This window comes from Dermacentor silvarum, chromosome 3, assembly GCF_013339745.2.
Source record: "Dermacentor silvarum isolate Dsil-2018 chromosome 3, BIME_Dsil_1.4, whole genome shotgun sequence".
NCBI lineage: Eukaryota > Metazoa > Arthropoda > Arachnida > Ixodida > Ixodidae > Dermacentor > Dermacentor silvarum.
The window spans coordinates 132,689,038-132,716,898 of NC_051156.1; positions in this window are offsets into that span (position 1 = coordinate 132,689,038).

Genomic DNA, 27,861 nt, shown 5'->3' on the forward strand with positions numbered 1-27,861 from the left:
AGCTGGAGGTGCCCCCACTGTCAGGAAAACGGAAGTTGCGATGGCAGCAGAATCGTGCTACATGGCCCGGGAAACCACATGAATAGCATATTGGCCGGTTGTCAGGTGTGCGCCACGGGTTGACGACAGGGGCTCCAGCGGCCGAGTAAGGAACGGGAAGCGGAAGTAAAGGTGGCGGCCGCCCATGGAAAGTTCCGGTGGTCCGGTCAGGAGCCGGAGGGAAATATGGCCCAGCGAAAACGTTAACGTACGTCAGTTGTCCAGCAGCGGGCTGTGGAGGAGAGGCAGGTGGCAGCGCCAACTTGCGTTTGAATGACTTCACGAAGCGAAGGAGCCAAGGATGTCACCGGCTCAGGAAGGCTAGTCGCCAGAGAGAGTTGGCGCGAGTTCCTGGCGGATGAACTGCTTTATCTGCGACATTATAGCAGAAATGTCGGCAGCGTCGTGGCTGAAATCCAAGGGAGCGAGATCCGCGGTATCCTGCTGAGCAGCACAACGTCTTTAGGCACGCTGCTTGCGCAGCCCGCCGTACTGCTTCCAGAGCTGAATTACCTCTGCAACCGTCTCTTGGCGACGACCATCTGGAAGGCGTGGTCATCGATGCCTTGCATGGCATGCTTGATCTTGTCAGCTTCGTCCTTGGATGAGTTGACGCGCCTGCAGAGCGAGAGCACGTCTTCAATGTAGCTGCTAAAGCTCCCATCATTGCTTTGAGCCCGACCACGCAAGCGCTGCTCATCACGAAGGCGGCGAACGGCGAGACGGCCGAAGACCTCAGTCAAAGTGCTCGTGAAAGCGGAGCAGTGGGTAAAACTGGATTCATGATTTCGGAACCATGGGTTTGCCAGATCCTTCAAATAAATGACTATATTAGTGAGCTTGGCGTGGTCGTCCCACTTATTATATGCGCTTACATGGTCGTAAGCCATGTAAGCGCATTCGGCGAGCCAGTCCTCGATGTCGAGGTCGTCTGCTCTGCTAAATATAGCAGGGTCGCCCTGCCGGTTGACGCCAGTGCTGACAGTGGTCATGAGTACGGAAACAGCAGCCTGGGACGGTCCGGGATCAATCAACGCAGGAGCAGGTGGTAGCGTTCGAGTGAGGAGTTCCAGGATGTGGAAGAGCAACCCAGCGGCTCTACCAGATGCAATGGGGTTGTTAGCCTGGCAGCACTCGATATAGCGTTTCAGCAGTGGAATGAAACAAATCAATGGGACCTATGACGAAGCAGGCGAACAAGCGTTCCTTGTCTTTTTCTGCCACCTTCACCAGCACCGTGGCCAGTGCCTTCAATACAATATATATTCGTGCCACGACAGACTGCGTTCAGCTGGTCAATCTTTGTTCGTTCCAATATCGTTTTTTATGCAATGACCAATCTCTTCCGTTCTAACACTGTCATAGCTAAGAGATAATTTAGAAAAAAACAGTGTACATCGTTCTACAAACATACTATTGTGCTTGACATGAAGCCCCTCAACACTATTTTCAACAGAGTGGAAGCATTTATTAAATTATTTCCAGTAAACAACTTCCCGTTTACCATGTATATACCACCGATTTTGAGGACCTCATGGGCGCATTGCTGCGCGCTGGTTCGTAAGCCTGAACTGCCAGCATGGGGAAACGTTTACTACTTCTTTCCCGTAATGTATAGCCACGACTCTCATCTTATTACTTTCTATGCTTTGGGCTACCGTGTGAGAATTCGATGTGTGATCTATGTATTAAGGCATAGACTTAGTATACTGACGCAAGTGGAAAATCTGGACGAGACAAGCAGCAACTGTAATAGCGACGCCATGTTGCTACCTATCACTTGCGTAACGCTAAAAACATCCAAAATATAAGTGAAGAATGCGCATTTGCAGCTAGCACTTTCGTAAGGAAATATGTAGTGTTCAATGTGTACATTTTTTACAGACCTGATGGCCATTTGTAGGATAGATACTCGAAATTTACGGTGCGCGAAATGGTGCGTTTGCAGGCGCCCCAACTAGATGACGGCACCACACTGAGGGAGGCTCAATATCGCGTTGATTGCGTATCTGGTCTGAATAGCATTTAGTCGTCGGAGCCTGTGCTCCTGCGCAAAGTAGCAACAGGGGGGGTGCCCTTTCGTTTGCCGATTTCAGAGCATGGGCGTTATGGGGAGCTTTCCGCATGTGTTGGTTATAATACAGAGGTATAGCTGAGCGGCTTTACGGACAGCAGCGAAGCTCCGCACAAAAGGAGGAGTTTTAGCTCAGCAATCTCTCACTCTGGCGAACGGAGCAGCGAGCCCACATGCAACGCTGCTTTAAAACAACGTTGGACGTAGGCTCCCTAGAACGGAGTAAAATCACTGGGACCTGGAAAGTACCGCAACCGCCAGAGCACCCACAGGCAACGCTGTTGTTGCCAGATTTCTTCCAACGCGTCTCTCGGGCGGCAGCATGCAGCTATGTAGCTTCGCTTTCAGCGGTTTATATTATGGCAAATCGAAACGCATTTCATCGTCCTTTGGATAAAAGGAGAGATGGTGCATCTTCTATGTGTGCAAGGCAGTACAGATAAGTACAATCGGAAGATTTTTACAGGCGCCAAATTGCATAGCGAGACCAGCGACAGGACGGGCGCTCGAGCGGCCGGCCTTTCGTTTGTTTTTCCCGATAAGTTTTGCGCTCGTTGGGAAGCTATCCAAGGGATATACTTGTGATGTTTTTGTCACCGATCTCGGGGGCGTGCGGGTGTTAATAGAGATGGAGAGGGAGCACGGGTGGCGACACAGCAAACAGAGTTTAATAGCACACATACTCAAAACCAAAAAACCTCAAACTGAAAATCAAGCACACCAAAACATAGCGAACAACTGCAAGAACAACTTGAAGCTTCATGCACTAAACAAATTCTAATCTGCGCCTACACTTGTCTATGGCGGCTAATCCTTCAAAGTCCGGCAACCCTGTCCTATCGCTCTGAAACGCACCTCTGAAACGCTACAAAGAGTCACCTTGCTGCACCCGTCGTTGCACGTCTGTTCGGACTTGTCGGCTCCTTTCCCAAGCAGTTGTCACGCTCGTTGATGATGTAGTCGCCTGGCCGTCGTCGCGTCGTCTCTTTTCTCGGTGGTGAGCTCGTCGGTACTTCGTCGGCGATGAGCTAGTCAGTAAGTCTTCAGTGACGACGCTCGGCGTTGCTTAGGCCCACCTGGATAGGCCTATAGCGTCGGGATGCATCGCAACTTCTTCATGAGTGCCGACGTGGCGTCCCGACGAGAATCGAACGTGCCGGTCTGCCGCAGAAGGGGGATCCTCTCTGGGGTGCCCGGTCCTGCCGTGAGAGGCTGCAGCCAGTCCAGGAGCCTCACTCCCACTTGCCGAGGTCGACGGCCACACCTTGGACGGCCAACGTCACGGACTCAGCCAGACCCCCAAGTCTCCCATCGCCAGAGCGGAGCTGGCGATGCGACCTTCCTGGCCCGAAGCCACGTCGATAATCCATGGGCAGCGCCGTTCATCCCTCGATTACGCCTCGGCTCGTGCCGAGGCGTAATTAGCCTCGAGAGCTCGTGCCGTTCCGAACATAGTGCTTCACGTGCTCTTCTTTTTCGCGCCGCAGGCGGCCTCTTACATATGACAATACTAAATTGCCTAATTGCATAATTAAGCAACATTACTCGTGTGTTAAGCATTTTATACGTCGCAGGCCTACATGAACCTCGGGTTTGTTTACATTGACTGTTTAACCTCGTAGCTAACTCGTAGCTATTCGACGCGCTGCAGAAAAAGCGAGCAGCTCTTCCTCGAGTTTCCTAGGCTTACTACAGCGAAGACCGGCACGATGGTTGTCGCAGTGCGCCCTGTAAAATACACCAAAAAAAACCGTGTTTCGCTTAGTTAGAAGCGCTATAAATTACATCTACTCGGAAAGTGGAGCATTCAACTGCACGTCCCCCGTTATAAATTCAAAACGAACCCGATGCTCGCGTGTAACACAGAATGTTTAGGCTGACTATATAGGCATCAAGCGTTGCCACGCATCGCGACTATATCCAGGCAGGCGTGGATGTAGTCGCTTTCGAACGTGGCTAGCGGTTTACCCGTGCTCTAAACGGGTGATAAAGATCGACTTCGACGAAAATAAATTGTTGCTGACTGCAGTACAATGAAAGGACTGCTACAACAGAGTTATCCAAGTCACGTTCCCGTCGATTTAGGCAGTAATAAAAACAACACACGAGAAAGTTTATATTTTAACATTCGAGATTGACAGGTCGCTAGATGTTCATGGCAGTGGCTTACCTCACTACATTATGTAATTTTCTACACAGCCGCCCGCATTCCGACGCTATTCGACTGGCATTTTGCTCTGTTATGCGTATTGCTGAGCATCTCCTCGCCATGTTTACGCAAGGCAAGCCGCAGTCTACAAAGCAAACGGGTGAAGCATCTCGATCACATTATGGCATTTACGTAGACGCGCTTTATTCGGTGCACCCAGATAGCACGGCGCTTGCTGTCGCTCTACCCGCCTAATTGGTATCGCGAAAAGCGCTTTCCTGGTCTCCCGGTGGTCACTGCATCTGAAAGCATAGCCCCCGGGCATTTGTTGTCTTTTTATTTTAAGTCTACGAAAGTTACATGTGCCCCAAATTACACAAAACGAAAACTCCTACCTCGTCGATGGCTCAGCACACGGTGTACGTGTGCGAGCGATGCCTTTGTCTGTTAGCCCGCTCCGGCGCGGCGTGGACTTCTATGGCAGAAAGTCATCACCTGACGGCAAGCACGCTGTTTGCCAAGCACGCTGTTCCTCTGCGCGCTGTCTGGTGAGGGGAGGGGACCAGCGGAGCGAGCGGCCCGCTCCCTAAACAGGCTGGCCGCCCCAGCCTACCGCACTTGCGCAGTTGCGTCTACGCTCGCTCGCTGGCCCTTAAACCTGTAGCGCCCACCGACGCCGCAGCGCGGAACGCTTTGTTCGGCGCTCTCAGCCGATGCCTTGGCGCCGGCTATCAAAGAAAAAGAAAAATAAAGAAGCGCAGCGCGTGCTCGAGGCGCAAGCTCGGCACGCGCAGTGTCGTTCCAAAAGCCAGCCACGCTGGTCGTCGCAGCCGTCGCTCGGCTCGCCGCCTTCGCCCTTCTGATCAGGGACGACGGCACGGCTCGTACAGCCGCCGTCACGTCCCTTCTACATTGGTGACCCGGGAGAACGCGCGTTCCACCGAGCGACACGCTGCCATGGCTCACTGGCCGGAGCCGCAGTTCGACCTACCACTGCCGGCGTTCTCGTCCAGCTACGTCGGCGCATGGCTCGCTCAGTTCGAGGCGGCTCTGGAGCTTAACCACATCTGGATCCCGGAGTTCAAGCACGCGGTACTCCTCGACGTCCTGCCGCTTGCTCTCCAGCTCCACCTCGGCGTTCCATCGCCTGGCCCGCGCCCGTACGACGAACTGCGGCAGTCCGTCCTCAACTTCTTCGGCGCTGCCTACCACCCTCTTCCAGTGGCTGACCGCACGGTGCGCGAATCGCTGCCTGCGTTCCCACCGCCAGCGCAACCTGCATCTCAACCTGTGCCCGAAAGCCACCACCAGGCAAGCCTTCCTCCCTCGACTTGCCCCGATACCGTCTCGGCGACAACCCGATGCGCTACCGCACAGTCCCCGGCCTCCGGCTCCCTCCAGGGGTCTCTTTCGTACGAGTACGCGCACAATGTTGTCGCCGAGGGTATCGTCACGACCATCACACTGGTCACGTCATCGCCTTTCTCGCCCCCAACGATGGCAGGCGATAGTGGAGACATCGCCGTCCCAACGCCGGCTACCGTGCCGCACGCCATTGGGTCGGTCTCCAATGCCATCGCTCCTGCAACAACGACAGCCGACTTGTCCACGCGGTCCGCTGAGCCGGTCTCCGTGGCGGCGCGCGAGCTCGGTACCGCGCCGATCCCACTGCCTCCGACTCTGCCGGCTACCACCACCGCGGACACGGGTCACGGCCTTCAGCGACCCTCACTGCATCCCACGTCAGGCGTCCTCAACGAACCACCGGACGCTCCCGCAGGCCTTGACCCCTCTTTTCCCGGTCAGCTCGTGGCTCACTCGCGACGTATTCCGTCGCTATGTACCCCGCCAGGCTGCGCCGCGTCCATCTGCACTGCTCGCGTCGTGGTCCTGTCATGAGTAAGACGCCGGCGGCGCCATAAAAGAAGACAAGGACGATGTGATCGGAGCGTTCCGAACGGCGCGAGCGCGCGAGGCGCGTGACCCGAGGCGCGATCGAAGGAGAAACGGCGTTGTCTGAGCATTATCGACGTGGTTCCGGGCCAGGAAGGTCGCATCGCCAGCACCGCACTGGCGACGGGAGACTTGGGGGTCTGGCCGAGTCCGTGACGTTGGCCGTCCACGGTGTGGCCGTCGACCTCGGCAAGTTCGGGCGAGGCTCCTGGACGAGCTGCAGCTCCTCACGACAAGACCAGGCACCCCAGAGAGGCTCCCCCTTCTACGGCAGACCGGCACGCTCGATGATCCCCGGAACGCCACGTCGGCACTCGGGAAAGGAGCGAGACGGAAGCAGCGGCCGAGCACGTCGCTAGGCCTAACCCGTCACCTCTCCCGGCCACGTCAGCAACAGCGACCGGGTCAAACAGGCTCCGAAGATGAGCGGGTGAACGTACCGATTGCAAGGCAGCCACGACTATGCGACAGTCGGCGAAAAGCAACGACTTCAAGAAAGGCCCAACGAGATTTTCGACGGGAGAATACGAGCGACGAGGGCGAACTGAGTAAGGACGATACATTCTCGCAGTAGGCCAGAGTTGCTAGACGTTCGCGTGGGAAACGCCCAGAATTAGTGCAGGCGTAGTTAAGGACATGTTTAGTGTGTATTTTAGTGTGTTCATTAGGTTGTACATTTGTTGGCATTTATTTATTCATTGTGTTTTAGTTCTGTGTGTACTTTAGTTTTAGTTTGAGGTTTTTTGGCTTTCGTGTGAGAATTAAAAAATCTGTTTGCTGTGTTGCCATGCCTCTTCCCTCTCCATCTCTCATAACACCCGCACGCCTCCGAGATCAGTGACACACGAAAAACACATCACAATTGGCGAGCCTGCCAGGATCCGTCCCGGATTCTATCCAGCCCAGTCACTGATTCTCGGAAGTTGCAGAGATGGATTGGGAGGCGATATCGGCCACTATCCGCGAACAGAAGCTCAGCAAGGAGCAAGGCCTCAAATTAATTGAGGATGCCAGGAAAAGCGTCGAGGCGGCAGCCGAAAAAGCTTACGAGGAGAGGAGGCAGCTCCAACAGAAAGAGCTCAAGAAGCTGCGAGAACAGCTACAGGCTTTACAAATGAAAGAGCGTGAGGCGGAGTCTATGATTGAGAGTAGACCCAATAGCGTAGTGGAGCCGCATGGCACGAGAGAGATGCCAGAAGTAGGCACATTAGATAGCGCTCGTGACGGAGTTGAGGAGAAGCTCACCACTGAAGAGCCTTTGACTCATAGTGAGCAGGATAAGAAGATGGCCGACGCCCCGATAGAGATTTCCATGCCCAAAGAGCAGAAAAGAGAAGGGGAAGTAGCTTCACCTCGTAACAATAGGGGGTTGGTAATGGAGAATGAGTACAAGGATAGCCAAGCATCAGACGTGAGGAGCCATTCAAACTCCGAGGGAAACGAGGAGGACGATAGATGCCCTAGCCACCCAAGCAACGCAACGCGTAAGGGTAAAAGGATTCCGAGGAGGCTGAAGACACGGCGGCGTAAAAAACCGCGTGTGCATAAGATGGGCTGGTCGATAAGAATGAACAAAGGTAAAGTCGGCAGATACCCTAATCGCCCCAGAAGTAAGGCAGCCTTTAAAGGTAGGAAGAACGTGCACGGAACACGTAACGGTAGGAAGATGACTCGCAGGAGATTGAGAGGAAAGCAGCGCAGGAAAACGCGTGCGCATGAGATGGGTGCGCCAAAGAAAAAGATGAAGCCAGAGTTAAGGCAGAGCCATTCCAAGCAGTACGAGCGATATGCAGGTGTAAGAAAGAAAAGGAAGCTAGGGCTAAAGCACAGGCATTCCAAGCTGCACGAGAAATGTGCCAGAGCAAGAAAGGGAAGGAGGCAGGCTGGGCGTAGAGAAGCGTGGGAGCTTAGGAAAAGGCGGAAAAAATGATCAGGTATAACCGGTAGGGTACTAAATGAATATTATTTAGGAACGCCTTCGGACAGTGGAATTGTCAGCTCGTACAAATGTGTATAGATACCAAGTTTATTCTTATAGAGTGTTTGGGACAATAAGCATTAAGAACAATTGAGTGCAGTGTATTGTGTGAACAGAAGACAGGGGAACGGGTGCAAAGGAAAAAGAGTCGGACAGTGGCGGAGTTTATAAAGAATAATAATTTATTGTACCGGAAATGTATACTTAGTTCAGGTAGGGAAGCATTACAGTTGATGGTCCCAAAGGAACTGAGGAATAAAGTACTGAAGTTAGGGCATGATAGTGTAACGGCAGGTCACCAGGGAATCAAAGACACGTTACAAAAAATAACAGAGGAGCCCGCGTATATAAAGCTAAGGCGACGTATAACAGATATAATCAGAGGGAGCCTTACTTTCCACATAGAGTATATTAAGAGACGACAGAATGGGGGCGCAGATTACATGAGTAGGACGATGATCTGACCAAGCGGTGATAACATAACGCGGACAAAACAAATGTACATATGCGAAGTGGTGCGAACAATGAACTCGTGAGCGCTGTGAACAGTGCAACTAGTGAAACGTGCGCGATAGTGCAGTGAAGTGTGGTGATGAGTGGCAAGCGAAGACGACGCACAGAAGAGCACTCAAGCCACAACGAAAGTCAAGTTCGCCGCCAAAAAGAAGGTCAAGAGGAAGCAGTTTTTTCAGAAAAAACTCTTAAAAAGGGGAGCCATGTCATGAGTAAGACGCCGGCGGCGCCATAAAAGAAGACAAGGACGATGTGATGGGAGCGTTCCGAACGGCGCGAGCGCGCGAGGCGCGTGACCCGAGGCGCGATCGAAGGAGAAACGGCGTTGTCTGAGCATTATCGACGTGGTTCCGGGCCAGGAAGGTCGCATCGCCAGCACCGCACTGGCGACGGGAGACTTGGGGGTCTGGCCGAGTCCGTGACGTTGGCCGTCCACGGTGTGGCCGTCGACCTCGGCAAGTTCGGGCGAGGCTCCTGGACGAGCTGCAGCTCCTCACGACAAGACCAGGCACCCCAGAGAGGCTCCCCCTTCTACGGCAGACCGGCACGCTCGATGATCCCCGGAACGCCACGTCGGCACTCGGGAAAGGAGCGAGACGGAAGCAGCGGCCGAGCACGTCGCTAGGCCTAACCCGTCACCTCTCCCGGCCACGTCAGCAACAGCGACCGGGTCAAACAGGCTCCGAAGATGAGCGGGTGAACGTACCGATTGCAAGGCAGCCACGACTATGCGACAGTCGGCGAAAAGCAACGACTTCAAGAAAGGCCCAACGAGATTTTCGACGGGAGAATACGAGCGACGAGGGCGAACTGAGTAAGGACGATACATTCTCGCAGTAGGCCAGAGTTGCTAGACGTTCGCGTGGGAAACGCCCAGAATTAGTGCAGGCGTAGTTAAGGACATGTTTAGTGTGTATTTTAGTGTGTTCATTAGGTTGTACATTTGTTGGCATTTATTTATTCATTGTGTTTTAGTTCTGTGTGTACTTTAGTTTTAGTTTGAGGTTTTTTGGCTTTCGTGTGAGAATTAAAAAATCTGTTTGCTGTGTTGCCATGCCTCTTCCCTCTCCATCTCTCATAACACCCGCACGCCTCCGAGATCAGTGACACACGAAAAACACATCACAATTGGCGAGCCTGCCAGGATCCGTCCCGGATTCTATCCAGCCCAGTCACTGATTCTCGGAAGTTGCAGAGATGGATTGGGAGGCGATATCGGCCACTATCCGCGAACAGAAGCTCAGCAAGGAGCAAGGCCTCAAATTAATTGAGGATGCCAGGAAAAGCGTCGAGGCGGCAGCCGAAAAAGCTTACGAGGAGAGGAGGCAGCTCCAACAGAAAGAGCTCAAGAAGCTGCGAGAACAGCTACAGGCTTTACAAATGAAAGAGCGTGAGGCGGAGTCTATGATTGAGAGTAGACCCAATAGCGTAGTGGAGCCGCATGGCACGAGAGAGATGCCAGAAGTAGGCACATTAGATAGCGCTCGTGACGGAGTTGAGGAGAAGCTCACCACTGAAGAGCCTTTGACTCATAGTGAGCAGGATAAGAAGATGGCCGACGCCCCGATAGAGATTTCCATGCCCAAAGAGCAGAAAAGAGAAGGGGAAGTAGCTTCACCTCGTAACAATAGGGGGTTGGTAATGGAGAATGAGTACAAGGATAGCCAAGCATCAGACGTGAGGAGCCATTCAAACTCCGAGGGAAACGAGGAGGACGATAGATGCCCTAGCCACCCAAGCAACGCAACGCGTAAGGGTAAAAGGATTCCGAGGAGGCTGAAGACACGGCGGCGTAAAAAACCGCGTGTGCATAAGATGGGCTGGTCGATAAGAATGAACAAAGGTAAAGTCGGCAGATACCCTAATCGCCCCAGAAGTAAGGCAGCCTTTAAAGGTAGGAAGAACGTGCACGGAACACGTAACGGTAGGAAGATGACTCGCAGGAGATTGAGAGGAAAGCAGCGCAGGAAAACGCGTGCGCATGAGATGGGTGCGCCAAAGAAAAAGATGAAGCCAGAGTTAAGGCAGAGCCATTCCAAGCAGTACGAGCGATATGCAGGTGTAAGAAAGAAAAGGAAGCTAGGGCTAAAGCACAGGCATTCCAAGCTGCACGAGAAATGTGCCAGAGCAAGAAAGGGAAGGAGGCAGGCTGGGCGTAGAGAAGCGTGGGAGCTTAGGAAAAGGCGGAAAAAATGATCAGGTATAACCGGTAGGGTACTAAATGAATATTATTTAGGAACGCCTTCGGACAGTGGAATTGTCAGCTCGTACAAATGTGTATAGATACCAAGTTTATTCTTATAGAGTGTTTGGGACAATAAGCATTAAGAACAATTGAGTGCAGTGTATTGTGTGAACAGAAGACAGGGGAACGGGTGCAAAGGAAAAAGAGTCGGACAGTGGCGGAGTTTATAAAGAATAATAATTTATTGTACCGGAAATGTATACTTAGTTCAGGTAGGGAAGCATTACAGTTGATGGTCCCAAAGGAACTGAGGAATAAAGTACTGAAGTTAGGGCATGATAGTGTAACGGCAGGTCACCAGGGAATCAAAGACACGTTACAAAAAATAACAGAGGAGCCCGCGTATATAAAGCTAAGGCGACGTATAACAGATATAATCAGAGGGAGCCTTACTTTCCACATAGAGTATATTAAGAGACGACAGAATGGGGGCGCAGATTACATGAGTAGGACGATGATCTGACCAAGCGGTGATAACATAACGCGGACAAAACAAATGTACATATGCGAAGTGGTGCGAACAATGAACTCGTGAGCGCTGTGAACAGTGCAACTAGTGAAACGTGCGCGATAGTGCAGTGAAGTGTGGTGATGAGTGGCAAGCGAAGACGACGCACAGAAGAGCACTCAAGCCACAACGAAAGTCAAGTTCGCCGCCAAAAAGAAGGTCAAGAGGAAGCAGTTTTTTCAGAAAAAACTCTTAAAAAGGGGAGCCATGTCATGAGTAAGACGCCGGCGGCGCCATAAAAGAAGACAAGGACGATGTGATGGGAGCGTTCCGAACGGCGCGAGCGCGCGAGGCGCGTGACCCGAGGCGCGATCGAAGGAGAAACGGCGTTGTCTGAGCATTATCGACGTGGTTCCGGGCCAGGAAGGTCGCATCGCCAGCACCGCACTGGCGACGGGAGACTTGGGGGTCTGGCCGAGTCCGTGACGTTGGCCGTCCACGGTGTGGCCGTCGACCTCGGCAAGTTCGGGCGAGGCTCCTGGACGAGCTGCAGCTCCTCACGACAAGACCAGGCACCCCAGAGAGGCTCCCCCTTCTACGGCAGACCGGCACGCTCGATGATCCCCGGAACGCCACGTCGGCACTCGGGAAAGGAGCGAGACGGAAGCAGCGGCCGAGCACGTCGCTAGGCCTAACCCGTCACCTCTCCCGGCCACGTCAGCAACAGCGACCGGGTCAAACAGGCTCCGAAGATGAGCGGGTGAACGTACCGATTGCAAGGCAGCCACGACTATGCGACAGTCGGCGAAAAGCAACGACTTCAAGAAAGGCCCAACGAGATTTTCGACGGGAGAATACGAGCGACGAGGGCGAACTGAGTAAGGACGATACATTCTCGCAGTAGGCCAGAGTTGCTAGACGTTCGCGTGGGAAACGCCCAGAATTAGTGCAGGCGTAGTTAAGGACATGTTTAGTGTGTATTTTAGTGTGTTCATTAGGTTGTACATTTGTTGGCATTTATTTATTCATTGTGTTTTAGTTCTGTGTGTACTTTAGTTTTAGTTTGAGGTTTTTTGGCTTTCGTGTGAGAATTAAAAAATCTGTTTGCTGTGTTGCCATGCCTCTTCCCTCTCCATCTCTCATAACACCCGCACGCCTCCGAGATCAGTGACAACAAAAACACATCACAGGTCCGCCCAGCACTTCAACTCCATCGGTCGTGCGCGCACCCTACACGCCACGTGACGGTGCGGCACGTAATACGCCGCCGACAACGCTCGAGCGGGTACCGCCGGAGTACCATTCGCCTCACAGGCCTCCCCGTTCCTCCTCCAAGACGCATGGGCCGCTCACTATATCGTCGGTTGGACTCGCCCCTCCCAACAGCGTCCGTTCAGAGAGTCCCTCGACTCTTGCGGAGCTCCCAGTGCCGCCCGCCTGAATGGTGGCGGTAACCCGATGCCTTCACGTTGACGACTTGGACTGGCCACGGACACTTTTCAATCATGACTCAACTGGCTCGCCATTTCGACGTTCTGTCTGGGCGGGGGGCCCTGTAGCGCCCACCGACGCCGCAGCGCGGAGCGCTTTGTTCGGCGCTCTCAGCCGGCGCCTTGGCGCCGACTATCAAAGAAAGAGAAAAATAAAGAAGCGCAGCGCGTGCTCGAGGCGCAAGCTCGGCACGCGCAGTGTCGTTTCAAAAGCCAGCCACGCTGGTCGTCGCAGCCGTCGCTCGGCTCGCCGCCTTCGCCCTTCTGATCAGGGACGACGGCACGGCTCGTACAGCCACCATCACGTCCCTTCTACAAACCCATTCGGCTATATTTCTCAAATAACTATATGTGCTGAAGCGTTCCCAAAGAGCTTTATTGTCCCAAAAGTGCACATAATCAAAGCGCGCGCCGTGTATCACCCACGCAAGTCAGCCAAGGGACACGTCTGCCCCGTGGCATCTTCGACAGAGGAAGAGAGTGCAAAGGCCGCAGGCAGCCGACGCAATTGACGTAGACTAGAACTTTCGACAAGATACGCGAAGTTTACGGCATCGAGACAGAGGAGACACCTCTCTCACACCCCGAAACACGGCGAGCTACGCTATATAGAGAAGGGGTGCGACAGCCTGAGCCTGCGCCAACGGAAGCGTCACCACCCTCGTCAAAGACGGATCGGCGGCCGAAAACGCGAGATGTGCGTAGAAGATTCCCAGGCTTTGTTCTTGCTATGGGAGCACTACTCCGTTGCAAAGTTCGAGAAACACCAGCGAAGGCGATAAAAGCGCCGAGCGGAATCAGTAGGGGGAATCAGACCGCGCAGGTGAAGAGATGTGACGTGTAGACCAACCGTCTGCAGACGAAGGGAATTGGCCGGCAAGCTAGCCGACGAGTTTTTTGAGCATGTGCATTTCCGGAAGTTTCTTCTTCGAGATTTGACTCAAACTACGCCGAGGTCACCCGGCTCAAGGTTAGCACGGGTGAATACGAGTGGACACTGTGTTCCTATTCATTCTGTACTGCACGTGAACTCTTTTTGCTTGTCGTTAATTATTTTCTAGAGTTTTGTTAACATGCATCTGAATTGCGTTTTGCTGTACCTAGCATAATACAAGTCAATGCAATCTACATGTCTCTAGTAGATTCCTTATTTGAAGGATACATTTTCTTGTGTTTTGACAACTCTGGGCTCTAACTCGGTCTTTGGGACCGCAACCGGCGTTCGATTGCACACCAGGAGGCCTCGTCCTCTCGTGGGATTATTTTTGGAAGCTGATAAGTCGGCTTTGGAATTTGGCCCGGCGATAATGCCTTTTTCACGGGGTGTGTGACACTCTTTTTAGTCACACTTTGCGTTAAGGGTGTTAGAGGCTCGGAAGCCTTTAATATTGGTGGAACATTTCTTATACCGAAAAAAATTGGTCATAACATCTACGAACGCTGTTCTCATTTTTGCGTACAGTCACAACTAGCCCCGAGATGTGCAATCTCTCAAGGGACCACCAACAGCTAGAAATGAGGGCTAAATTATTTTGCTGTTTACCTAGCGCTTTGCTTCCTGCCTCTCAGGAATCCATTGCAGGATGGTGCTGCATCAACTTTATATGAATTTCCTCGCCGTTAGAGTTTGGAAGTACTAGACATATTTTTTTTTTCATTCACAGATAGAGTACAGCAATGAACAAGGCGGTTGGCTAGAGCAGCGACGCCATATTTCTGAAAGGGATAACTTGAACGACTACGCAAGTCTTCTCCAAATGTATGGTGTCAGCCGACCTGATGACACAGAGCTTGCTTCGAAAATAATTGGATACGAAAAACAACGTGAGGTGTATTCATGTACTGTTTTTCTTATCATTATTGCGTGCTTTATTTCCTTGCTTAATTTTTCCTACGATATTTCTAGCGTAACTAGTCAACATAAATTTGAAATCTATCATTTTCATATTGTTAAAACAGTAAAAAGTATGTTTAATGAAATCCCTGAAAGTACTATCTCGATGAAACTATGTTAGCACATTCTAAATCTAAGAGTGACATTAATCTGTTCACAGGATTAGTTACCACAATATTTTGCTTTCCTCAAGCTTGATCTTTTTAAATCTGCACCATCTGCTAAGGCTGCGATGCTGTCTTGTTATAGTTCTTGCATTTCACAAACAGTGATTCCTCTACTTTTCCTACCACTGGCTATTTATCTTTTGACACGAATTCTCATAGCAGGAACAATGTATAGCCTAATTAAAGTCCTCTGCACCAGACAATTTCCAAGCCATCGCTTCATTCTCCCTTCCCAATTGTTGATCAATGTAATACAGCACTGGGTGAAGATATTTATAGATTGAATGACTGTTTAAAGATTAATCACCACATTAAAATCTGCAATATGGCATAACCTCCATTCGTGCTATTTCGCACCACGTAAGTATATTCTTGAGTTTAATACAAGGACAAATTTGTGTTTGTACATTTGTAGCACTATCTAGATATCCCCCTAAGAAGATCCACCATGTACAAACACATATTCGTAAGATTAGGAAAACCAGGTGTGAGCTGGACTAATTTGCGTATAATAGGACAGTTAAGCACTAGTAGTATACAGAATTGACCACCACACCTTCAGGTTCTCTATGCGGAGTCCGTGTGTCACAATATTATAGCTTTGGATCTTCACCGAGCTCCAGCACCAAAATTATCACGTAAACCCTGTTTAAGTACACGCTCACTCAGTCTCCAAGCGTTAGCACTTTTCGTAGCGAAAGCGCCGACACGCGATGCCAAGACGAACCTCGTTCGCCATTTCTTCAGAACAGTCCCTTGCTTTGCCACACTATGTGGCAATATATGGGAATAGTGCAGACTAGTGCAGTGAGAACGTCGAAAGCAACAGCCTCACTTCTGAAACAATATGTTATGGTGCTGTTTCTCTTTAACAATTACTGCATTACCATTTGTAGCCGCTTTAGGTGTAAGCTGCTTCGAGAGAAAAGGGAAGCAGCCGCACAGTCATCATCATCATCATCTGCCTATTTTATGCCCAGTGCCGGACGAAATGCCCGCTGCCGGACGAAATGAGCATCTTCTATTTTATTTTCCAACATGGGCCTGCAAATTTTCTAACTTCATTACCCCATCTAGTTTTCTGCCATCCTCGACTGCGCTTCCCTTCTCTTGGTATCCATTCTGTAACTCTAATGGTCCATTGCTCATCCATCCTACGCATTACACGGCCTGCCCAACTGTATTTTTGTCTCTTAATGTCAATTAGAATATCGGCTATCCTCGTTTGCTCTCTGATCCACACCGCTCTCTCCCTCTCTTAACGTTAGGCCTAAGACTTTTCGTTCCACCTCTCTTTCTGCGGTCCTTAACTTGTTCTTCAGCTTCTTTGTTAGCCTCCTAGTTTCTGCCTTGTGTGTTAGCAACTGTAGAATGCAATGATTTTACACTTTCATTTCAACGACAGTGGTAAGCTCCCAGTCAGGATTTGGCAATGTCTGCCGTATGTATGCACTCCAACCCAATTTTATTCTTCTGTAAATTTCCTTCTCATGATCAGGGTCCCATGTCAGTAATTGACCTAGATAAACGAACTGCTCTACAGACTCTAGAGGCTTACGGGCGCTCCTCAATCCTTGTTCCCTTGCCAGGCTATGGGACATTATCTTTGTCTTCTCCATATTAATCTACCATCACACTCTTACACTTTCCCGGTTAAGGTCCTCAATCATTTGCTGTAATTTGTCCCCATTGTTTCAAAACAGGACAATGCCACCTGCAAACCGAAGGTTGCTGAGATATTCGCCGTTGATCCTCACTCCCAAGCTTTCCCAGTCAGACCTTCCTTGTGCAGAACCAAGATTGCTGGGAATCTTTGTAGATGCTTGCCAAGATACTCATGTGTGCCTCCTGTACCTTGTACTCCTTGTTTACGCTAGCTCCTTGTTCAGCTAGGTCATGACAGATGTAATTGGAGATCGCAGGGAGAGGCACTCGTCGGCAGTGGAGATAAATATAGGGTGATTACGATTTTTATTTTAAAGTGGTGGCGTGCAGCAGAGGTAGAACACCGGGCCTCTAATCCGAAGGTCGTGGGTTCGTATCCTCCTCCAGTCAAATATATTTTGAGGCTTGCAGTGGCGCCTGACACCGATAAAAAATTGCCGAGAGCCAATGGGGCTATAGTAGTCCAAAGGCACTCCCTCACCACAACAGGAATTGTCCTCCCTGGTTCAGTATTCAACCACTAACTCCCTCAGCTAGGACTCTTACGAAAACCCACGTCCATCAGTCCCCAGGGGCTGCGGAGCACCGGGCCAAGGCGGCCGTCAAACCTGCGATGCCGCAGAGGGATCTAAGAATCTCTGGATCCGGACAGGCCGCCACTGGAAACTGAACCCGGCCACGTTCAACAAGTGAACCCTTTCGAGTGAGACTAGCTTAGCAGGTCTGTTTAAGGAATTATCAGGCGTTGCCTGGGATATTATTGCGCTCAGTGAGGTTACAAGAATTGGTCAGGCTTATACAGTGCTGACTAACGATCATGTCGAATGCTACAGAGGTCTTCCAGATACGAAAGTACTCGGGGTAGGATTTCTAGTCCATAAGGACATAGCGGGCAACATTGATGAATTCTACAGCAATAAAGAGGGAAGCAGTCGTAATAAAGCTGAATAGGAGGTACAGAATAAATGTACTTCAAGCCAACACCCCAACATCCACTCAGGATGATGAGGAAATAGAACAGTTTTATGAAGATGTTGAATTAGCCATGAGAAAGGTGCATACTCAGTATATTTCAATGCAAAAGTGGGGGGAAAGCAGGCCGGTGAACAAGCAATTGGCAACTACGGCATCGATTCGAGGAACGCTAGAGGAGAGATGTTGGCAGTATTCGCGGAAAGGAATAGGTTCCGAATAATGAATACATTCTTCAAGAAGCGAAACAACAGGAAGTGGACATGGAAAAGTCCTAATGGAAAAGCAACAAATGAAATAGATTTCCTACTCTCTGCCGATCCCAGTATAGTGCCGGATATAGAAGTGTTAGGCAGGGTAAAGTGCAGTGACCATATAGCTAGTGAGGTCTAGGATTTCCCTCAATTTGAAGAGAGAAAGAGTAAAAATTAGTCAAGAAGAAACAGGCCCACCTAGACGCAGTAAGGGTAAAAGCAGATCAATTCAGGCTGGTGCTCGCAAACAAATATGCAGCCTTAGAAGATGAAAATGAAGACAACAAAGAGGCAATGAATGAAACCGTAATTAGGCTGATCTCAGAAGCAGCAATTGAAGTGGGAGGTAAGGCACCAAGGAAACCAGTGGGTAAGATCTCCCAAGTAACAAAGTACCTAATAAAGAAACGACCAAGCATGAAATGACCACCCTGAAGAGATCAGAAAGAATTGGCTGAACTGCCGAAAATTATCAACAAGAATCTGAAAGGTATTTGAAATTATAGCGTGGGAAAGATTGAGGAAGCCATAAATTATGGACGCAGCATGAAATCAGTGAGAATAAAACTTGCAATAGGAGAAGGTAAGGTGTATGCGCTGAACGATGAACATAGTTAAAGCAGCGGAAGAATTCTGCACTGACCTATACAGTTCCCAGAGCAGCCAAAGTAATTTCATTCGAAGTAGTGATGAACAGGATACAAAGGCTCCTTCTATAACTAGCGATAAGCTAGAAGGGCCTTGCAAGACATCGCCCGGGCAAAAGCTGCTCGAGAAGATGGAACAACAGTCGATTTAAATGGGATACGGACACAAAATCTGAAAATTTCACGAGAATGCTGAAAATGAATCCTTAGTGTGTGATTACACCGAAAAGATGTAGCGTGTGATTACACCGAAAAGATGTAGTCACGTAGCTCATTTTTGAGCCGATGGCTTTATTTTTGGCGTTTTTGTGAGCGCGTGTCTCGTCGCCCGACCCGCGGGAGTTGGAAGGCGTGACGTCACTACACCATCTGATATCCAGCCAGCCGGCCGCGGTCATTCGAAGCGCGCCGACGCCGCCATCGCGAGCATGGATTCGAGCTCTGGTGCTTCTAGCAGCGATGAGTACACGTCTGAAGACGAGGGCCATTCCAACTTTGCAAGAAATATTACCGCTTACGGTTATGAGCCTTCTGCGTCAAGCGACGAAGAACAGCAAGCGGCCGTGGAAGCGCCGGTCAGGTTTTCGCGAACCGTAGCGCGAAGACTTCGCTCTGCACCAAACACTTGTGCAAGAATTATTTGTGATTTCCTCTGTAAACTTGCTTTTTAGAGAGCGCTCGCAGGCAAGGCAGCTGCGGTGTACGTCAGCAGTGCGTGGATGACTGAATTGTAGTTTATGCCGTCGGCGTGGGCCACTGCTGTGAGGTATGAGTACCTCCGAGACTCTCACGTCCACCTCGCCAGCCGACAGAGAGATGGCAGCACCTGTCTCGCGTTCTCGCCAGTTTTTCCTGCTTCTAAAAGCCTTTGGAGAAGGAGAGTTGTGTGTGTGTGTGATATCGTGAGTCGTGCTCGCTACACTAGTACTGTTTTACTATGCTTTGCCAACATTTTTAAAGACATTACTGCCTTCGTGGCCAGCCTCGGGCATCTCGCCCAAGCCTCGCCCTCACACTGATCAAGAACGCTACAAGTTAACGAAAACAGTGCCGACATCTTTACGCATCCTCTTTTCAAACGCACTGCTGATCATTTCTGCCTTGCGTTTTCGTGAAAAACCGATGGCACAGTGTCAGGCTTTCGGCGTGGCCTTTTGAGCGGCATGCCAAGGCTTTTCAGCACAGCCGGGCTGGTCACATAATCATTGTGGACGATGTGGTACGCGCAAGTCATTTTAGATGCGAAGCAGCTTATGGTCGGGGCTATGTCACTCCCTCCCTCCCTCCACCGTGCGGCGACCACACCCCTACTGCGCATGCGCATCCCCCTCCTCACCTCTCCTTGTCTCATCTCCTCTCCTCCCTCCTCCCCCTCTCCTTGTCTCATCTCTCCTCTCGGTATTCCTCCTCTCCTCTCCGACGCTATTCTCCTCTCCGGATTGCGCAACGAATGGCAACACCTGCGGCTCCACGCGCGATAATGCGAAGCAGCTTAGGATAGAGGCGCTACGGTAGGTGCCCGAGAGGCACCGACAACAGTCACCAACGCCGCGCGCGTTCGGTGCGAACGCGGGTAAACGCCGACGGCGTCGACAACAGTTCTGCGCGTTGCTGGTGCTGCTGCATGTCGATGTTTATACACCTGATAAAACTACCTTGAGTCGACCCCATGGCTGCTTCGCATACTACTCAGGGTTCCCCTACGGGGAAGATGGTGTAATTTTTTTAGAGGTCTCCAGGTTGGGCGTGATGGCTAAGAAACTGGTATCCAAAGTTTACGCACCTCCTCGTCTCTGGAAAACGTGTGCGACGGCGTGTCACGACCGACGATGCTGCTATACCAGCAATATCCGGGCATTTCATTCCGCCGCAAAGAACGCGTCAATACCGAGCGACGACCGCGGGAAGGCGCACTTAAGACGCACCACCTGCGTGGAGCGCCGACGGGAATAATGTTTCGGATGCACCACGTGCGAAGTTCGCCGAAAGGGGTTAAACAAACGCTGCAAGAGACCGACACCCCCGGTACAGTGTACTAGAAGTATGGGGCCATACTTCTAGTACACTGTACCCCCGGAAACATTTCGACGGCTGTGGCCGACCTTTGCCGCGAGCGCGCGCGCGGGTGGGTGTTATGACGTGAAATTTCAGCTTCAGCCGGCGGCCGCTTGGAGGCAAGGTGCAATAGAAAACCGCAAAAAGAAGATGTTTCTCGTTCTTTTTTTCAAACCAACTTGTTGTATTCGTCATTTTCAAGAGTACAACTTTCGTTCCAACGCAAAAAACAACCCGCCAACTTTTGTGTCCGTATCCCTTTAATACAAGACGGAGGAGATATCAAGCTTGAAAAGCTTGCGGCCCTTTATACGCAATGCCTACGACCTCAAGTGCACCAGAGAACTGGAAGAATGCGAACATTATACTAATCCATAAGAAAGGACACGTTAGAGAATTGAAAATTGTAGGACCCTGTGCTTGCATTACAAAATATATAAACTATTCACAAAGATAATTTCAATAAAACCAGGGAAATCCTTGACTTCTATCAACCAAGAGAATAGGCTGGCTTCAGGTAGGGATATTTTACAATGGATCAGATCCAGGTCTTCAATCATGTAAGCGAGAAATCTGCGGAGTTCAATAAAGTCGTCTATATGGGTTTCATATATTAAGAAAAGACATTTGATTCAGTAGAGATACCAGCAGTCATAGAGGCATTGCGTAATTGAAGACTACAGGAGGCATACGTGAGTACTTTGTGAAATATCTACAAAGATTGCACAGCTACATTGGTTCTCTACAAGAAAACTAATAAATTACCAAAAAAGAGGTCAGGCAAGGAGACACAATCTCTCCAGTACTATTCACTGCATCCTTAGAAGAGGTATTCAAGCTCGTATTCTACTGGTAAGGCCAAGAAGTTAGGGTCAACGGCGAATATATCAGGAACTTTCGGTTTACAGATGGCAGTGTCCTGTTCAGCAACAATGGGGATGAATTGCAACATATGATTGAAGACCTTAACCTAGAAAGTGTAAGAGTGGGGTTGCAGATGAATATGCAGAAGACAAAGGTAATGTTCAATGGCCTGCCAAGGGAAAAGGAATTCAGGATGGCCAGTCAGGCTCTAGTGTCTGTAATGGAGTACGTTTATCTAGGTAAATTACTCACAGGGGAAGCCTGAACATAAGAAGGAAAATTACAGGAGAATAAAATTAGGATGGAGTGCATACGGCAGGCAGTGCCATATCCTGATTGATACCTTACCACTGTCGTTGAAAAGGAGACTGTACAATCATTGCATTGTACCGGTGCTAACATATGGGGCAGAAACTTGGAGGTTAACAAAGAAGTTCCAGGACAAGTTAAGGAGCGCACAAAGAGCGATGGAACGAAAAATGTTAGGCCTAACGTTAAGAGACGAAGAGAGCGGTGTGGATCAGAGAGCAAACAGGGATAGCCGATATTCTAGTAAACATTAAGAGGGAAAAATGGAGCTGAGCAGGCCATGTAATGCGCAGGAGGGATAACCGGTGGAGTATTAGAGTTACAGAATGGATACCAAGAGAAGGGAAGCCCAGTCGAGGACCGTATAAAACTAGGTGGGGTGATGAAGTTAAGAAATTTGCGGGCGCAGGTTGGAATCAGCTAGCGCAAAACAGAGATAATTGGCGATCGCAGGGAGTAGCTTTCGTCCAGCATTGGACATAAAAATAGACTGATGATATTTTATATACAGTTTTATGTCCGTAACTCTTCTGTGTGCTTCTTTTTGCAGTTGAAGACATTGCGAATAGCAAGTACAGAGGTTACGTTCAGCGCATATACATTCATTTCCTCGGTAACTACACAAAACCATACGTTACGACAGGTAGGTGGAACTCCTTCACTAGTTTTGTTACATGCGTGCAAATAAATTTTTGCGCATTTTTTGTGATACTGCTTAACACAAAACGTGACGATTTCTTACACCAAACATTTCAAATGGCAATAGGAGCTTTTTTGAGAAACACACCAGCCAAAATGCGACCCTCTCCAAGTAATTTATAACATGATAGGCATTTACAAAGTCTAAACGATGCATTTCTAAGATTGCTTGTGCGAAACAATATTTATCTGCCTGAGCGCCATTGAATTGCGCCCAGAGCGCAAAACATGGCCTTAATTGATTGCGAGCGAAAATTTTGTCTTAGTAACTTAGAATGAGTGTGTGTTGCTTTGCACAGTCATAGATATGTCCCGACTCTATTTATTGAGATACAGCTATTTGTTCAATTGTGGCGCTTTGGGGCATTTTACAAAACTTTTCATAAAGAGTGCACATGTATCCTTAGTTGCTGGGTCGACTAGTTTCATGAGTATTTCATATAATATGGCTAAACCATTTTGGCAAAGCAAAACATAAATATGTAAAATAAAAAGCATCCCAAGTTGAAAAAATTGTACTTTTATCATGTTTCCAGCTGTAACTGCCGCATTAAGGTTTTTGACATAAATAAATGAGAATGTGCTCGTTTCATAGGACACCTCAGAATTGGCCTTGTAAAGGTAGACGTATGCATATATATATATATATATATATATATATATATATATATATATATATATTGTCACGTGCAAGAGAAGGCCTTCAGAGCAAGACGTACTGCACCCGCAGAGACGAGCACTAGCCAGGAAGATGGCTGACTCCAAAAAAAAAACGAAAAACCTCTTCTTCTCTCCTTGCCCGAATACTGGCTCGCGCTCGCCGCAGCTCGTGACCTGGTGGCATTGTCTCCCTGTGAAAAAAAACGGGCATCGTCCCGATGCTAGCGCTAGTCGGCGTAGGTAGAGGGAAAGAAAAAAGAGGGAACGAACATAAAGTATGCACAAGTGGGGGGTGAGGGAGAGAAAAATAAAGTACGGCATAAAGTTGAGAAGCTGTCGCACTATCGCGCGAAATAAGGTTTGAGTTGTACAACGTGCACAATCTCCGAGTGGTGGCTTCGACGCTGGGACGATATGGCACTATCCGGGAGAACCTCGTAGTTCACGTCATTAACGCGACGCAGCACTTTGTAGGGTCCAAAGTAGCGACTGAGCAGTTTCTCTGACAACCCCTGGCGGCGCACTGGCGTCCACACGCAAACTTGATCGCCCGGGTGGTATTCCACTTGGCGATGGCGAAGATTGTAGTGGCATGCATCTATACTCTGCTGTTGCGTGATGTGTAGGCGTGCCAATTGGCGAGCTTCTTCGGCGTACTGCGTAAATTGCTCAGCGTCAGGGGTGAGCAACGCGTCGTAATCGTGTGGAAGCATCGCATCCAGCATGGTCTGAACCTCACGTCCATAGACAAGACGAAACGGCGTGAATCGCGTTGTCTCCTGGATGGCAGAGTTGTACGCAAATGTTACGTACGGTAGAACCTGATCCCACGTCTTGTGTTGTACATCGGCGTACATGGATAACATGTCGGCGATGGTTTTGTTCAATCGTTCCGTCAACCCGTTGGTCTGCGGATGATATGCAGTGGTCTTGCGATGGCTCGTGTAGCTTAGCTTGAATACGTCCTCAATCAGCTTGGCTGTGAAAGCTGTGCCTCTGTCAGTGATCACGTATGACGGGGCTCCATGTCGAAGAACGATTTGGTCTATAAAGATCGGGGCGACATCGGCAGCCGTAGCGCGTTGTAGAGCCCTTGTCTCGGCGTATCTGGTTAAGTAGTCTGTGGCGACTACGATCCACTTGTTCCCGCCTGATGATAGTGAAAAAGGCCCGAGTAAATCCATTCCTATTTGATCGAATGGTGCCCTGGCTGGTGCGATCGGTTGCAGCAGCCCCGCGGGCTTCAGTGGCGGGGATTGGCGGCGTAGACATTCACGACAACACTTGACGTAGCGCTTTACAGATGTAGAAAGTTTGGGCCAGTAGTACGCCTGTCGAACTCTGGCGAGAGTTCGTGAGAAGCCTAAGTGACCAGATGTGGGCTCGTCATGGCAGGCAAGAAGAATGTCGTCGCGCATGTCTGCAGGTATGACGAGAAGGTAGGGTTTGCCGTTGCTGTTCGAGTTTTTCTTATACAGGACACCACTTCGAAGGCAGAAGGACGAGAGACTGCGAGAAAGGCGTCGAGGTATGGGAGAGTTGCGGCCTTCGAGGTTTTCGATTCTTGCGCGGATTTCGATATATATATAGTAATTTTTGTTTGAGGCTGAAGAAGTTTATGAAATTTGGTTGGTACATACAGACCCATTCAGCAGCTGTATATCTTGGCTGGAATGCGTGTGAACCTCAATGCATTGACGATGCCTTTATTTAAACGTCATTGCAAGAGTGCTTTAGAGCACCCTACGCTGGTCCCTGGAGCACCCTACCAGGCACCAGCGGAGCTGGGGAAAGCCTAGGAAAGTAGTGCCAAACGCCACACTGTAAGTGTTGCTCGGCTTCTTCGCCTACGCGAAGTCTCGGCTTCCCTCAATCTAAAGTCGGTAAGTTTTCTTCTGCGACACTTAGTTTCAGCTTCCCTAGATCTCGCTTCAGTCTTTGGGAAGCGACGAGTGTCCAGTTGTCTGGCCGAAACCTGCCGAGCTGCCGCCAGAGTCATCGGCTGCAGTCACGGCACCGGGCGGGTTCGGCGCGAACGCGGGGAAACGCGGTCGGCGTCGGCAGCAGATATACGCGTCCCGCTACCACCTACGTCACTCCTCATCTCCACCACGCATCCGCTGTGCAGCGCGATGCTATATTAAAGACGATAGTCTTTCTTGGGGAACTTAAACGCTGAAAATTTGGTCTGTCTGCCTGTCTGTCAACCGATTCAGTCACCCGGCCAAAATTGGACCACTTGCTTACCGCCCACACTACTTAAACTGGTACGGCTGTTCATACTTGTGAACGTTATCGATCAAAAAGTAAATATTACGCATATCTGAGGCGCAACATCACTAGGTAAGTATTAGGAGGTGTGTTCCTTTAATAGAAATACATAGATACGTAACTCTAAAGACCCTAGTTTCTTAAGCTGCGCTGAAAATGCCATGCTATGCGCGCCGACGAACGACGTCTGCCACGAAGGGAGGGGAAACTCTGCACAAGCTCGTGTTTCCCCGACTGTGCGCCGACGAGCGCCCTCTGCCATGGAGGAAGGAAACCCTCTGCACAAGCTCATGTTTCCCGATGTATTGCCAGATGGCGTCCATGTCTCACGCAGCGCCTCCTCAATTTCATCAATGCCAGCCAGATCCTGCCGATTCCGCCTCCTCAATTTTATCAATGCCAGCCAGATGCGGCCGATTCAACATAAAGGAAGTAAGGGCTGTCTGAGGCAGGGCAAAACATAAATGGCCGCTTGATGAAATACAACCCACTCTACAAGACATGCCCAGACAACGCAGGGAAAAGACCGACGACCAAATTGCAGCGGAGAAGCGCCGGCGTGCCGACGCCCGTCGTCTCAAGCGTGCCCAGGAAACGTCCGAGCAACGAGCCGAGCGGCTAGCGCAAGATCGTGAGTCGAGGCGCACCCGGAGGCAACAGGACACAGACCAGGTGCGCGACGCGCGAATCGTCAGCGACCGAGAGGCTAAGCGAGCGTACCGGGCGGCAGAAGAGACGCCCGAAGCTCGAGCCGAACGGGTAATCAAGGGCCGCCAGGCACAACGGAAACGCTGGGAAACAGAAACTCCAGAAGATGACGCCCAAAGGCGTGGAAAAGACCGTGAAGCCAAGCGAGCCCGCCGTGAGACAAAGGAAACGCCAGCACTCATGTAGTACGGCCGGCAGAAGACTATCGTCTTTCGACGACATTTGCAGCGAAGCACGCAGATACGCGGCCATTTTTTATTAGGGAGCCTACATGCAAGCGCTACAGAGCTTGCATGTAGGCTCCCTAATTTTATGCTATGCTTTCACTCTCTTCCAGCTCTCTCTTCCTCAGCTCGGCGAAGCTGCGGAGGACGAAATGATCATTATAGCAAGGTTCTAACGGCTCTGCTGTAAAATCGACTTGCTGCGCGTGGGGATTGGAACCACAGCATTGGGTACTTATGTCCGCAACATATCAACCTGGCTGTTTTAGTCATAGCCATTCAACGTCATGGCAGCGAATCTGTTTAACGGCTCACAACATAGCAGCTACTTGCCGCCAGTGTTAAGCAGCGCGAAGGTTATTTCGTCTACTTTTATTTTTCTTTATTTTATCTCGTGTACACTTCCATGTAAAAATTCTCAGTTTAGCTCGAAAGATGAAGCTTCCAGTGCAGTCGCCTGTTAATGAACAGCTATAGGAAATAAGAGTAGTATTTTTATCGGCCGTATAATTACTTGCAAACAAAGGCACACAAACTAAATTAACAAGCATGGTGTCACGCGCGTACGGGCAAACATGACCGCAACTCACTCGATGACCTCGGAAGCTCGCTGTAAAAACGCTGGAGTGAGTAAGCGTAGCCCACATCCCACTCACATCAACACGAAGTAAAAACACAGCACAAGGCAGACTTTGTCCTCGCCGCAGGTGGCTTGAAAGATACAGCACCGTGCGGTCGCGCGCGGCGTGGAACGCCCCACCACCCACTCCCTACTTTACTCTGAAGCCTTGCGGAGTATAGCTTCCCGGGCCGGCGCGCGCGGACGCTTGGGCTGCCCGGCGTAGAACGTGACACCCCAACCTATACTTCCTCCGGAGCGCTGCGGGCGACTGGAAGACGGCGATCTTCCCTCCCTCGTCGCTCTCTTGAATGCACGAGATTCAGCCGCGATCACCGCCTCACGCTTTCACTCGCGCATACGGAATACGGCGCTCGGCGACCATTTTATCGCACTTGGACTTTATAGGAAACCAGGCGGCGATGGCAGAAATGGACTTGGAATGTCCATATAAGTGTCATCGCAATAAAGCTACAAAGAACTTCCCCTATGCTTGTTTGCCCTTGTTGCCCTTGTTCTCGTTTCTACACCAAGTATTTATTGCCCTTTCGTTATCTTTTTTCTATTTTCCAGATCAATGGGAGACCTTTTTTTCTACGTACACCAACGGCACCTACGGGGGTTCGGACTATATTTATCATCAAGGACTTGTGGCCAAAATGCTCCTAGAGTTGTTCGAGAGCAAGTCCGTGGGTGAAAACGGGCTGAGATACCTGGTCGCCTGGAGCATCTACAGGCAGCTGGTTACGTACACAGTGCCGACGCGGCTTTTTGGAAATCGTCCTCTAAACTATCGGCACGTTCAGAAAACTTGTTACGAGCTCGTTGGAAAAGTGATGAATCTGGCGGTGAAGAGCCCCTACTTTCGGTCACGTACGTCTCGTACATCAAACTTCTCATTGCATTGGGCATTTATATATTGTCAAGCTACAAGTTTCTTGCGCAGACATGCGGAAAGCACTAT